We start from the raw sequence: 12,430 nt of genomic DNA on the forward strand, positions 1-12,430 counted from the left end.
TGAGGAATGGGTAAAAGTGAATGGAAATGGCCAATTTACTCACTCTGCGGCCTTAAAAAGTGTTTCTCCTCCACGGGAAGTGAAAAAAACAACATTTGGAGGCATTTATTGTTCAACCAAAAACGCCTGTTTTTTGGTGAAAGAGATAACCACCCCCCCTTACGACATGCTTCAGAAACGAAAAAAATGGTCCGTTTTCAAATGTTGCCTCTTTGAACTACAATTCACATTTGTACATGGATAATCACTTTTAGAGATAAAATTAGATGTTTAAAGTGATTTTCAAGCTTCCAGGGGCCCTAAACACAAGATTTGAGGAATGGGTAAATGTGAATGAAAATGGCCAATTTATTCACTCTGAAGCCTTAAAAGGTTTTTCTCCACCCCAGAAAGTGAATTAAATAACATTTGTAGGCCTTTATTGTTCAATCAAAAATGCCCGATTTTTGATGAAAGAGATAACCACCCCCCTTACGACATGCTTCAGAAACTAAAAAAATGGTCCATTTTCAAATGTTGCCTCTGAACTACAATTCACATTTGTACGTGGAAAATCACTTTTAAACATAAAATGAGATGTTTAAAGTGATTTTCATGCTTCCAGGGGCCTTAAACACAAGATTTGAGGAATGGGTAAAAGTGAATGAAAATGGCCAATTTACTCATTCTGAGGCCTTAAAAAGTGTTTCTCCTCCACGGGAAGTGAAAAAAATAACATTTGGAGGCATTTATTGTTCAATCAAAATCGCCTGTTTTTTGGTGAAAGAGATAACCACCCCCCCTTACGACATGCTTCAGAAACGAAAAAAATGGTCCATTTTCAAATGTCTCGTCTTTGAACGACAATTCACATTTGTACGTGGATAATCACTTTTAGAGATAACATTAGATGTTTAAAGTGATTTTCAAGCTTCCAGGGGCCCTAAACACAAGATTTGAGAAATGGGCAAAAGTGAATGAAAATGGCCAATTTACTCACTCTGAGGTCTTAAAAAGTGTTTCTCCTCCACGGGAAGTGAATTAAATAACATTTGGAGGCCTTTATTGTTCAACCAAAAACGCCCATTTTTTGGTGAAAGAGATAACCACCCCCCCTTACGACATGCTTCAGAAACGAAAAAAATGGTCCGTTTTCAAATGTTGCCTCTTTGAACTACAATTCACATTTGTACGTGGAAAATCACTTTTAAACATAAAATGAGATGTTTGAAGTGATTTTCATGCTTCCAGGGGCCTTAAACACGAGATTTGAGGAATGGGTAAAAGTGAATGAAAATGGCCAATTTACTCACTCTGCGGCCTTAAAAAGTGTTTCTCCTCCACGGGAAGTGAATTAAATAACATTTGGAGGCCTTTATTGGTCAATCAAAAATGCCTGTTTTTTGGTGAAAGAGATAACCACCCCCCCTTACGACATGCTTCAGAAACGAAAAAAATGGTCCATTTTCAAATGTTGCGTCTTTGAACGACAATTCACATTTGTACGTGGATAATCACTTTTAGAGATAAAATTAGATGTTTAAAGTGATTTTCAAGCTTCCAGGGGCCCTAAACACAAGATTTGAGGAATGGGTAAATGTGAATGAAAATGGGCAATATATTCACTCTGAGGCCTTAAAAAGTTTTTCTCCACCCCAGAAAGTGAATTAAATAACATTTGTAGGCCTTTATTGTTCAACCAAAAACGGCCATTTTTGGTGAAAGAGATAACCACCCCCCCTTACGACATGCTTCAGAAACGAAAAAAATGGTCCGTTTTCAAATGTTGCCTCTTTGAACTACAATTCACATTTGTACGTGGAAAATCACTTTTAAACATAAAATGAGATGTTTAAAGTGATTTTCATGCTTCCAGGGGCCTTAAACACAAGATTTGAGGTATGGGTAAAAGTGAATGAAAATGGCCAATTTACTCACTCTGAGGCCTTAAAAAGTGTTTCTCCTCCACGGGAAGTGAAAAAATATCATTTGGAGGCATTTATTGTTCAATCAAAAACGCCTGTTTTTTGGTGAAAGAGATAACCTCCCCCCCCTTACGACATGCTTCAGAAACGAAAAAAATGGTCCATTTTCAAATGTTGCGTCTTTGAACGACAATTCACATTTGTACGTGGATAATCACTTTTAGAGATAACATTAGATGTTCAAAGTGATTTTCAAGCTTCCAGGGGCCCTAAACACAAGATTTGAGAAATGGGTAAAAGTGAATGAAAATGGCCAATTTACTCACTCTGAGGCCTTAAAATGTGTTTCTCCTCCATGGGAAGTGAATTAAATACCATTTGGAGGCCTTTATTGTTCAACCAAAAACGCCGTTTTTTGGTGAAAGAGATAACCACCCCCCCTTACGACATGCTTCAGAAATGAAAAAAATGGTCCATTTTCAAATGTTGCGTCTTTGAACTACAATTCACATTTGTACATGGATAATCACTTTTAGAGATAAAATTAGATGTTTAAAGTGATTTTCAAGCTTCCAGGGGCCCTAAACACAAGATTTGAGGAATGGGTAAATGTGAATGAAAATGGCCAATTTATTCACTCTGAAGCCTTAAAAAGTTTTTCTCCACCCCAGAAAGTGAATTAAATAACATTTGTAGGCCTTTATTGTTCAATCAAAAACGCCCGATTTTTGATGAAAGAGATAACCACCCCCCCTTACGACATGCTTCAAAAACTAAAAAAATGGTCCATTTTCAAATGTTGCCTCTTTGAACTACAATTCACATTTGTTCGTGGAAAATCACTTTTAAACATAAAATGAGATGTTTAAAGTGATTTTCATGCTTCCAGGGGCCTTAAACACCATATTTGAGGAATGGGTAAAAGTGAATGAAAATGGCCAATTTACTCACTCTGCGGCCTTAAAAAGTGTTTCTCCTCCACGGGAAGTGAAAAAAATAACATTTGGAGGCATTTATTGTTCAATCAAAAACGCCTGTTTTTTGGTGAAACCCCCCCTTACGACATGCTTCAGAAACGAAAAAAAAGGTCCATTTTCAAATGTTGCGTCTTTGAACTACAATTCACATTTGTACGTGGATAATCACTTTTAGAGATAACATTAGATGTTTAAAGTGATTTTCAAGCTTCCAGGGGCCCTAAACACAAGATTTGAGAAATGGGCAAAAGTGAATGAAAATGGCCAATTTACTCACTCTGAGGCCTTAAAAAGTGTTTCTCCTCCACGGGAAGTGAATTAAATAACATTTGGAGGCCTTTATTGTTCAACCAAAAACGCCCATTTTTTGGTGAAAGAGATAACCACCCCCCTTACGACATGCTTCAGATACGAAAAAAATGGTCCGTTTTCAAATGTTGCCTCTTTGAACTACAATTCACATTTGTACGTGGAAAATCACTTTTAAACATAAAATGAGATGTTTGAAGTGATTTTCATGCTTCCAGGGGCCTTAAACACGAGATTTAAGGAATGGGTAAAAGTGAATGAAAATGGCCAATTTACTCACTCTGCGGCCTTAAAAAGTGTTTCTCCTCCACGGGAAGTGAAAAAAATAACATTTGGAGGCATTTATTGTTCAATCAAAAATGCCTGTTTTTTGGTGAAAGAGATAACCACCCCCCCTTACGACATGCTTCAGAAATGAAAAAAATGGTCCATTTTCAAATGTTGCGTCTTTGAACTACAATTCACATTTGTACATGGATAATCACTTTTAGAGATAAAATTAGATGTTTAAAGTGATTTTCAAGCTTCCAGGGGCCCTAAACACAAGATTTGAGGAATGGGTAAATGTGAATGAAAATGGCCAATTTATTCACTCTGAGGCCTTAAGAAGTTTTTCTCCACCCCAGAAAGTGAATTAAATAACATTTGTAGGCCTTTATTGTTCAATCAAAAACGCCCGATTTTTGATGAAAGAGATAACCACCCCCCCTTACGACATGCTTCAAAAACTAAAAAAATGGCCCATTTTCAAATGTTGCCTCTTTGAACTACAATTCACATTTGTACGTGGAAAATCACTTTTAAACATAAAATGAGATGTTTAAAGTGATTTCCATGCTTCCAGGGGCCTTAAACACAAGATTTGAGGAATGGGTAAAAGTGAATGAAAATGGCCAATTTACTCATTCTGAGGCCTTAAAAAGTGTTTCTCCTCCACGGGAAGTGAAAAAAATAACATTTGGAGGCATTTATTGTTCAATCAAAATCGCCTGTTTTTTGGTGAAAGAGATAACCACCCCCCCTTACGACATGCTTCAGAAACGAAAAAAATGGTCCATTTTCAAATGTCTCGTCTTTGAACGACAATTCACATTTGTACGTGGATAATCACTTTTAGAGATAACATTAGATGTTTAAAGTGATTTTCAAGCTTCCAGGGGCCCTAAACACAAGATTTGAGAAATGGGCAAAAGTGAATGAAAATGGCCAATTTACTCACTCTGAGGCCTTAAAAAGTGTTTCTCCTCCACGGGAAGTGAATTAAATAACATTTGGAGGCCTTTATTGTTCAACCAAAAACGCCCATTTTTTGGTGAAAGAGATAACCACCCCCCTTACGACATGCTTCAGAAACGAAAAAAATGGTCCGTTTTCAAATGTTGCCTCTTTGAACTACAATTCACATTTGTACGTGGAAAATCACTTTTAAACATAAAATGAGATGTTTGAAGTGATTTCCATGCTTCCAGGGGCCTTAAACACGAGATTTAAGGAATGGGTAAAAGTGAATGAAAATGGCCAATTTACTCATTCTGAGGCCTTAAAAAGTGTTTCTCCTCCACGGGAAGTGAATTAAATAACATTTGGAGGCCTTTATTGTTCAACCAAAAATGCCCGTTTTTTGGTGAAAGAGATAACCACCCCCCCTTACGACATGCTTCCGAAACGAAAAAAAAGGTCCATTTTCAAATGTTGCGTCTTTGAACGACAATTCACATTTGTACGTGGATAATCACTTTTAGAGATAACATTAGATGTTTAAAGTGATTTTCAAGCTTCCAGGGGCCCTAAACACAAGATTTGAGAAATGGGTAAAAGTGAATGAAAATGGCCAATTTACTCACTCTGAGGCCTTAAAAAGTGTTTGTCCTCCACGGGAAGTGAATTACATAACATTTGGAGTCCTTTATTGTTCAACCAAAAACGCCTGTTTTTTGGTGAAAGAGATAACCACCCCCCCTTACGACCTGCTTCAGAAACGAAAAAAAAGGTCAATTTTCAAATGTTGCGTCCTTGAACTACAATTCACATTTGTACGTGGATAATCACTTTTAGAGATAAAATTAGATGTTTAAAGTGATTTTCAAGCTTCCAGGGGACCTAAACACAAGATTTGAGGAATGGGTAAATGTGAATGAAAATGGCCAATTTATTCACTCTGAGGCCTTAAAAAGTTTTTCTCCACCCCAGAAAGTGAATTAAATAACATTTGGAGGCCTTTATTGTTCAACCAAAAACGCCCATTTTTTGGTGAAAGAGATAACCACCCCCCCTTACGACATGCTTCAGAAACGAAAAAAATGGTCCGTTTTCAAATGTTGCCTCTTTGAACTACAATTCACATTTGTACGTGGAAAATCACTTTTAAACATAAAATGAGATGTTTGAAGTGATTTTCATGCTTCCAGGGGCCTTAAACACGAGATTTGAGGAATGGGTAAAAGTGAATGAAAATGGCCAATTTACTCACTCTGAGGCCTTAAAAAGTGTTTCTCCTCCATGGGAAGTGAAAAAATATCATTTGGAGGCATTTATTGTTCAATCAAAAACGCCTGTTTTTTGGTGAAAGAGATAACCTCCCCCCCCTTACGACATGCTTCAGAAACGAAAAAAATGGTCCATTTTCAAATGTTGCGTCTTTGAACGACAATTCACATTTGTACGTGGATAATCACTTTTAGAGATAACATTAGATGTTCAAAGTGATTTTCAAGCTTCCAGGGGCCCTAAACACAAGATTTGAGAAATGGGTAAAAGTGAATGAAAATGGCCAATTTACTCACTCTGAGGCCTTAAAATGTGTTTCTCCTCCATGGGAAGTGAATTAAATACCATTTGGAGGCCTTTATTGTTCAACCAAAAACGCCGTTTTTTGGTGAAAGAGATAACCACCCCCCCTTACGACATGCTTCAGAAATGAAAAAAATGGTCCATTTTCAAATGTTGCGTCTTTGAACTACAATTCACATTTGTACATGGATAATCACTTTTAGAGATAAAATTAGATGTTTAAAGTGATTTTCAAGCTTCCAGGGGCCCTAAACACAAGATTTGAGGAATGGGTAAATGTGAATGAAAATGGCCAATTTATTCACTCTGAAGCCTTAAAAAGTTTTTCTCCACCCCAGAAAGTGAATTAAATAACATTTGTAGGCCTTTATTGTTCAATCAAAAACGCCCGATTTTTGATGAAAGAGATAACCACCCCCCCTTACGACATGCTTCAAAAACTAAAAAAATGGCCCATTTTCAAATGTTGCCTCTTTGAACTACAATTCACATTTGTACGTGGAAAATCACTTTTAAACATAAAATTAGATGTTTAAAGTGATTTCCATGCTTCCAGGGGCCTTAAACACAAGATTTGAGGAATGGGTAAAAGTGAATGAAAATGGCCAATTTACTCATTCTGAGGCCTTAAAAAGTGTTTCTCCTCCACGGGAAGTTAATTAAATAACATTTGGAGGCCTTTATTGTTCAACCAAAAACGCCCGTTTTTTGGTGAAAGAGATAACCACCCCCCCTTACGACATGCTTCAGAAACGAAAAAAAGGTCCATTTTCAAATGTTGCGTCTTTGAACTACAATTCACATGTGTACGTGGATAATCACTTTTAGAGATAAAATTAGATGTTTAAAGTGATTTTCAAGCTTCCAGGGGCCCTAAACACAAGATTTGAGGAATGGGTAAATGTGAATGAAAATGGCCAATGTATTCACTCTGAAGCCTTAAAAAGTTTTTCTCCACCCCAGAAAGTGAATTAAATAACATTTGTAGGCCTTTATTGTTCAATCAAAAACGTCCGATTTTTGATGAAAGAGATAACCATCCCCCCTTACGACATGCTTCAGAAACTAAAAAAATGGTCCATTTTCAAATGTTGCCTCTTTGAACTACAATTCACATTTGTACGTGGAAAATCACTTTTAAACATAAAATGAGATGTTTAAAGTGATTTTCATGCTTCCAGGGGCCTTAAACACCATATTTGAGGAATGGGTAAAAGTGAATGGAAATGGCCAATTTACTCACTCTGCGGCCTTAAAAAGTGTTTCTCCTCCACGGGAAGTGAAAAAAACAACATTTGGAGGCATTTATTGTTCAACCAAAAATGCCTGTTTTTTGGTGAAAGAGATAACCACCCCCCCTTACGTCATGCTTCAGAAACGAAAAAAATGGTCCATTTTCAAATGTTGCCTCTTTGAACTACAATTCACATTTGTACATGGATAATCACTTTTAGAGATAAAATTAGATGTTTAAAGTGATTTTCAAGCTTCCAGGGGCCCTAAACACAAGATTTGAGGAATGGGTAAATGTGAATGAAAATGGCCAATTTATTCACTCTGAAGCCTTAAAAGGTTTTTCTCCACCCCAGAAAGTGAATTAAATAACATTTGTAGGCCTTTATTGTTCAATCAAAAATGCCCGATTTTTGATGAAAGAGATAACCACCCCCCTTACGACATGCTTCAGAAACTAAAAAAATGGTCCATTTTCAAATGTTGCCTCTTTGAACTACAATTCACATTTGTACGTGGAAAATCACTTTTAAACATAAAATGAGATGTTTAAAGTGATTTTCATGCTTCCAGGGGCCTTAAACACAAGATTTGAGGAATGGGTAAAAGTGAATGAAAATGGCCAATTTACTCATTCTGAGGCCTTAAAAAGTGTTTCTCCTCCACGGGAAGTGAAAAAAATAACATTTGGAGGCATTTATTGTTCAATCAAAATCGCCTGTTTTTTGGTGAAAGAGATAACCACCCCCCCTTACGACATGCTTCAGAAACGAAAAAAATGGTCCATTTTCAAATGTTGCGTCTTTGAACGACAATTCACATTTGTACGTGGATAATCACTTTTAGAGATAACATTAGATGTTCAAAGTGATTTTCAAGCTTCCAGGGGCCCTAAACACAAGATTTGAGAAATGGGTAAAAGTGAATGAAAATGGCCAATTTACTCACTCTGAGGCCTTAAAATGTGTTTCTCCTCCATGGGAAGTGAATTAAATACCATTTGGAGGCCTTTATTGTTCAACCAAAAACGCCGTTTTTTGGTGAAAGAGATAACCACCCCCCCCTTACGACATGCTTCAGAAATGAAAAAAATGGTCCATTTTCAAATGTTGCGTCTTTGAACTACAATTCACATTTGTACATGGATAATCACTTTTAGAGATAAAATTAGATGTTTAAAGTGATTTTCAAGCTTCCAGGGGCCCTAAACACAAGATTTGAGGAATGGGTAAATGTGAATGAAAATGGCCAATTTATTCACTCTGAAGCCTTAAAAAGTTTTTCTCCACCCCAGAAAGTGAATTAAATAACATTTGTAGGCCTTTATTGTTCAATCAAAAACGCCCGATTTTTGATGAAAGAGATAACCACCCCCCCTTACGACATGCTTCAAAAACTAAAAAAATGGCCCATTTTCAAATGTTGCCTCTTTGAACTACAATTCACATTTGTACGTGGAAAATCACTTTTAAACATAAAATTAGATGTTTGAAGTGATTTCCATGCTTCCAGGGGCCTTAAACACAAGATTTGAGGAATGGGTAAAAGTGAATGAAAATGGCCAATTTACTCATTCTGAGGCCTTAAAAAGTGTTTCTCCTCCACGGGAAGTTAATTAAATAACATTTGGAGGCCTTTATTGTTCAACCAAAAACGCCCGTTTTTTGGTGAAAGAGATAACCACCCCCCCTTACGACATGCTTCAGAAACGAAAAAAAAGGTCCATTTTCAAATGTTGCGTCTTTGAACTACAATTCACATGTGTACGTGGATAATCACTTTTAGAGATAAAATTAGATGTTTAAAGTGATTTTCAAGCTTCCAGGGGCCCTAAACACAAGATTTGAGGAATGGGTAAATGTGAATGAAAATGGCCAATGTATTCACTCTGAAGCCTTAAAAAGTTTTTCTCCACCCCAGAAAGTGAATTAAATAACATTTGTAGGCCTTTATTGTTCAATTAAAAAAACGCCCGATTTTTGATGAAAGAGATAACCATCCCCCCTTACGACATGCTTCAGAAACTAAAAAAATGGTCCATTTTCAAATGTTGCCTCTTTGAACTACAATTCACATTTGTACGTGGAAAATCACTTTTAAACATAAAATGAGATGTTTAAAGTGATTTTCATGCTTCCAGGGGCCTTAAACACCATATTTGAGGAATGGGTAAAAGTGAATGGAAATGGCCAATTTACTCACTCTGCGGCCTTAAAAAGTGTTTCTCCTCCACGGGAAGTGAAAAAAACAACATTTGGAGGCATTTATTGTTCAACCAAAAACGCCTGTTTTTTGGTGAAAGAGATAACCACCCCCCCTTACGACATGCTTCAGAAACGAAAAAAATGGTCCGTTTTCAAATGTTGCCTCTTTGAACTACAATTCACATTTGTACATGGATAATCACTTTTAGAGATAAAATTAGATGTTTAAAGTGATTTTCAAGCTTCCAGGGGCCCTAAACACAAGATTTGAGGAATGGGTAAATGTGAATGAAAATGGCCAATTTATTCACTCTGAAGCCTTAAAAGGTTTTTCTCCACCCCAGAAAGTGAATTAAATAACATTTGTAGGCCTTTATTGTTCAATCAAAAATGCCCGATTTTTGATGAAAGAGATAACCACCCCCCTTACGACATGCTTCAGAAACTAAAAAAATGGTCCATTTTCAAATGTTGCCTCTGAACTACAATTCACATTTGTACGTGGAAAATCACTTTTAAACATAAAATGAGATGTTTAAAGTGATTTTCATGCTTCCAGGGGCCTTAAACACAAGATTTGAGGAATGGGTAAAAGTGAATGAAAATGGCCAATTTACTCATTCTGAGGCCTTAAAAAGTGTTTCTCCTCCACAGGAAGTGAAAAAAATAACATTTGGAGGCATTTATTGTTCAATCAAAATCGCCTGTTTTTTGGTGAAAGAGATAACCACCCCCCCTTACGACATGCTTCAGAAACGAAAAAAATGGTCCATTTTCAAATGTCTCGTCTTTGAACGACAATTCACATTTGTACGTGGATAATCACTTTTAGAGATAACATTAGATGTTTAAAGTGATTTTCAAGCTTCCAGGGGCCCTAAACACAAGATTTGAGAAATGGGCAAAAGTGAATGAAAATGGCCAATTTACTCACTCTGAGGTCTTAAAAAGTGTTTCTCCTCCACGGGAAGTGAATTAAATAACATTTGGAGGCCTTTATTGTTCAACCAAAAACGCCCATTTTTTGGTGAAAGAGATAACCACCCCCCCTTACGACATGCTTCAGAAACGAAAAAAATGGTCCGTTTTCAAATGTTGCCTCTTTGAACTACAATTCACATTTGTACGTGGAAAATCACTTTTAAACATAAAATGAGATGTTTGAAGTGATTTTCATGCTTCCAGGGGCCTTAAACACGAGATTTGAGGAATGGGTAAAAGTGAATGAAAATGGCCAATTTACTCACTCTGCGGCCTTAAAAAGTGTTTCTCCTCCACGGGAAGTGAATTAAATAACATTTGGAGGCCTTTATTGGTCATTCAAAAATGCCTGTTTTTTGGTGAAAGAGATAACCACCCCCCCTTACGACATGCTTCAGAAACGAAAAAAATGGTCCATTTTCAAATGTTGCGTCTTTGAACGACAATTCACATTTGTACGTGGATAATCACTTTTAGAGATAAAATTAGATGTTTAAAGTGATTTTCAAGCTTCCAGGGGCCCTAAACACAAGATTTGAGGAATGGGTAAATGTGAATGAAAATGGGCAATATATTCACTCTGAGGCCTTAAAAAGTTTTTCTCCACCCCAGAAAGTGAATTAAATAACATTTGTAGGCCTTTATTGTTCAACCAAAAACGGCCATTTTTGGTGAAAGAGATAACCACCCCCCCTTACGACATGCTTCAGAAACGAAAAAAATGGTCCGTTTTCAAATGTTGCCTCTTTGAACTACAATTCACATTTGTACGTGGAAAATCACTTTTAAACATAAAATGAGATGTTTAAAGTGATTTTCATGCTTCCAGGGGCCTTAAACACAAGATTTGAGGTATGGGTAAAAGTGAATGAAAATGGCCAATTTACTCACTCTGAGGCCTTAAAATGTGTTTCTCCTCCATGGGAAGTGAATTAAATACCATTTGGAGGCCTTTATTGTTCAACCAAAAACGCCGTTTTTTGGTGAAAGAGATAACCACCCCCCCTTACGACATGCTTCAGAAATGAAAAAAATGGTCCATTTTCAAATGTTGCGTCTTTGAACTACAATTCACATTTGTACATGGATAATCACTTTTAGAGATAAAATTAGATGTTTAAAGTGATTTTCAAGCTTCCAGGGGCCCTAAACACAAGATTTGAGGAATGGGTAAATGTGAATGAAAATGGCCAATTTATTCACTCTGAAGCCTTAAAAAGTTTTTCTCCACCCCAGAAAGTGAATTAAATAACATTTGTAGGCCTTTATTGTTCAATCAAAAACGCCCGATTTTTGATGAAAGAGATAACCACCCCCCTTACGACATGCTTCAAAAACTAAAAAAATGGTCCATTTTCAAATGTTGCCTCTTTGAACTACAATTCACATTTGTTCGTGGAAAATCACTTTTAAACATAAAATGAGATGTTTAAAGTGATTTTCATGCTTCCAGGGGCCTTAAACACCATATTTGAGGAATGGGTAAAAGTGAATGAAAATGGCCAATTTACTCACTCTGCGGCCTTAAAAAGTGTTTCTCCTCCACGGGGAGTGAAAAAAAAAACATTTGGAGGCATTTATTGTTCAATCAAAAACGCCTGTTTTTTGGTGAAACCCCCCCTTACGACATGCTTCAGAAACGAAAAAAAAGGTCCATTTTCAAATGTTGCGTCTTTGAACTACAATTCACATTTGTACGTGGATAATCACTTTTAGAGATAACATTAGATGTTTAAAGTGATTTTCAAGCTTCCAGGGGCCCTAAACACAAGATTTGAGAAATGGGCAAAAGTGAATGAAACTGGCCAATTTACTCACTCTGAGGCCTTAAAAAGTGTTTCTCCTCCACGGGAAGTGAATTAAATAACATTTGGAGGCCTTTATTGTTCAACCAAAAACGCCCATTTTTTGGTGAAAGAGATAACCACCCCCCTTACGACATGCTTCAGAAACGAAAAAAATGGTCCGTTTTCAAATGTTGCCTCTTTGAACTACAATTCACATTTGTACGTGGAAAATCACTTTTAAACAT

The sequence above is a fragment of the Triturus cristatus genome, chromosome 6, assembly GCF_964204655.1.
Source record: "Triturus cristatus chromosome 6, aTriCri1.1, whole genome shotgun sequence".
In the NCBI taxonomy this organism is placed as follows: Eukaryota; Metazoa; Chordata; class Amphibia; order Caudata; family Salamandridae; genus Triturus; species Triturus cristatus.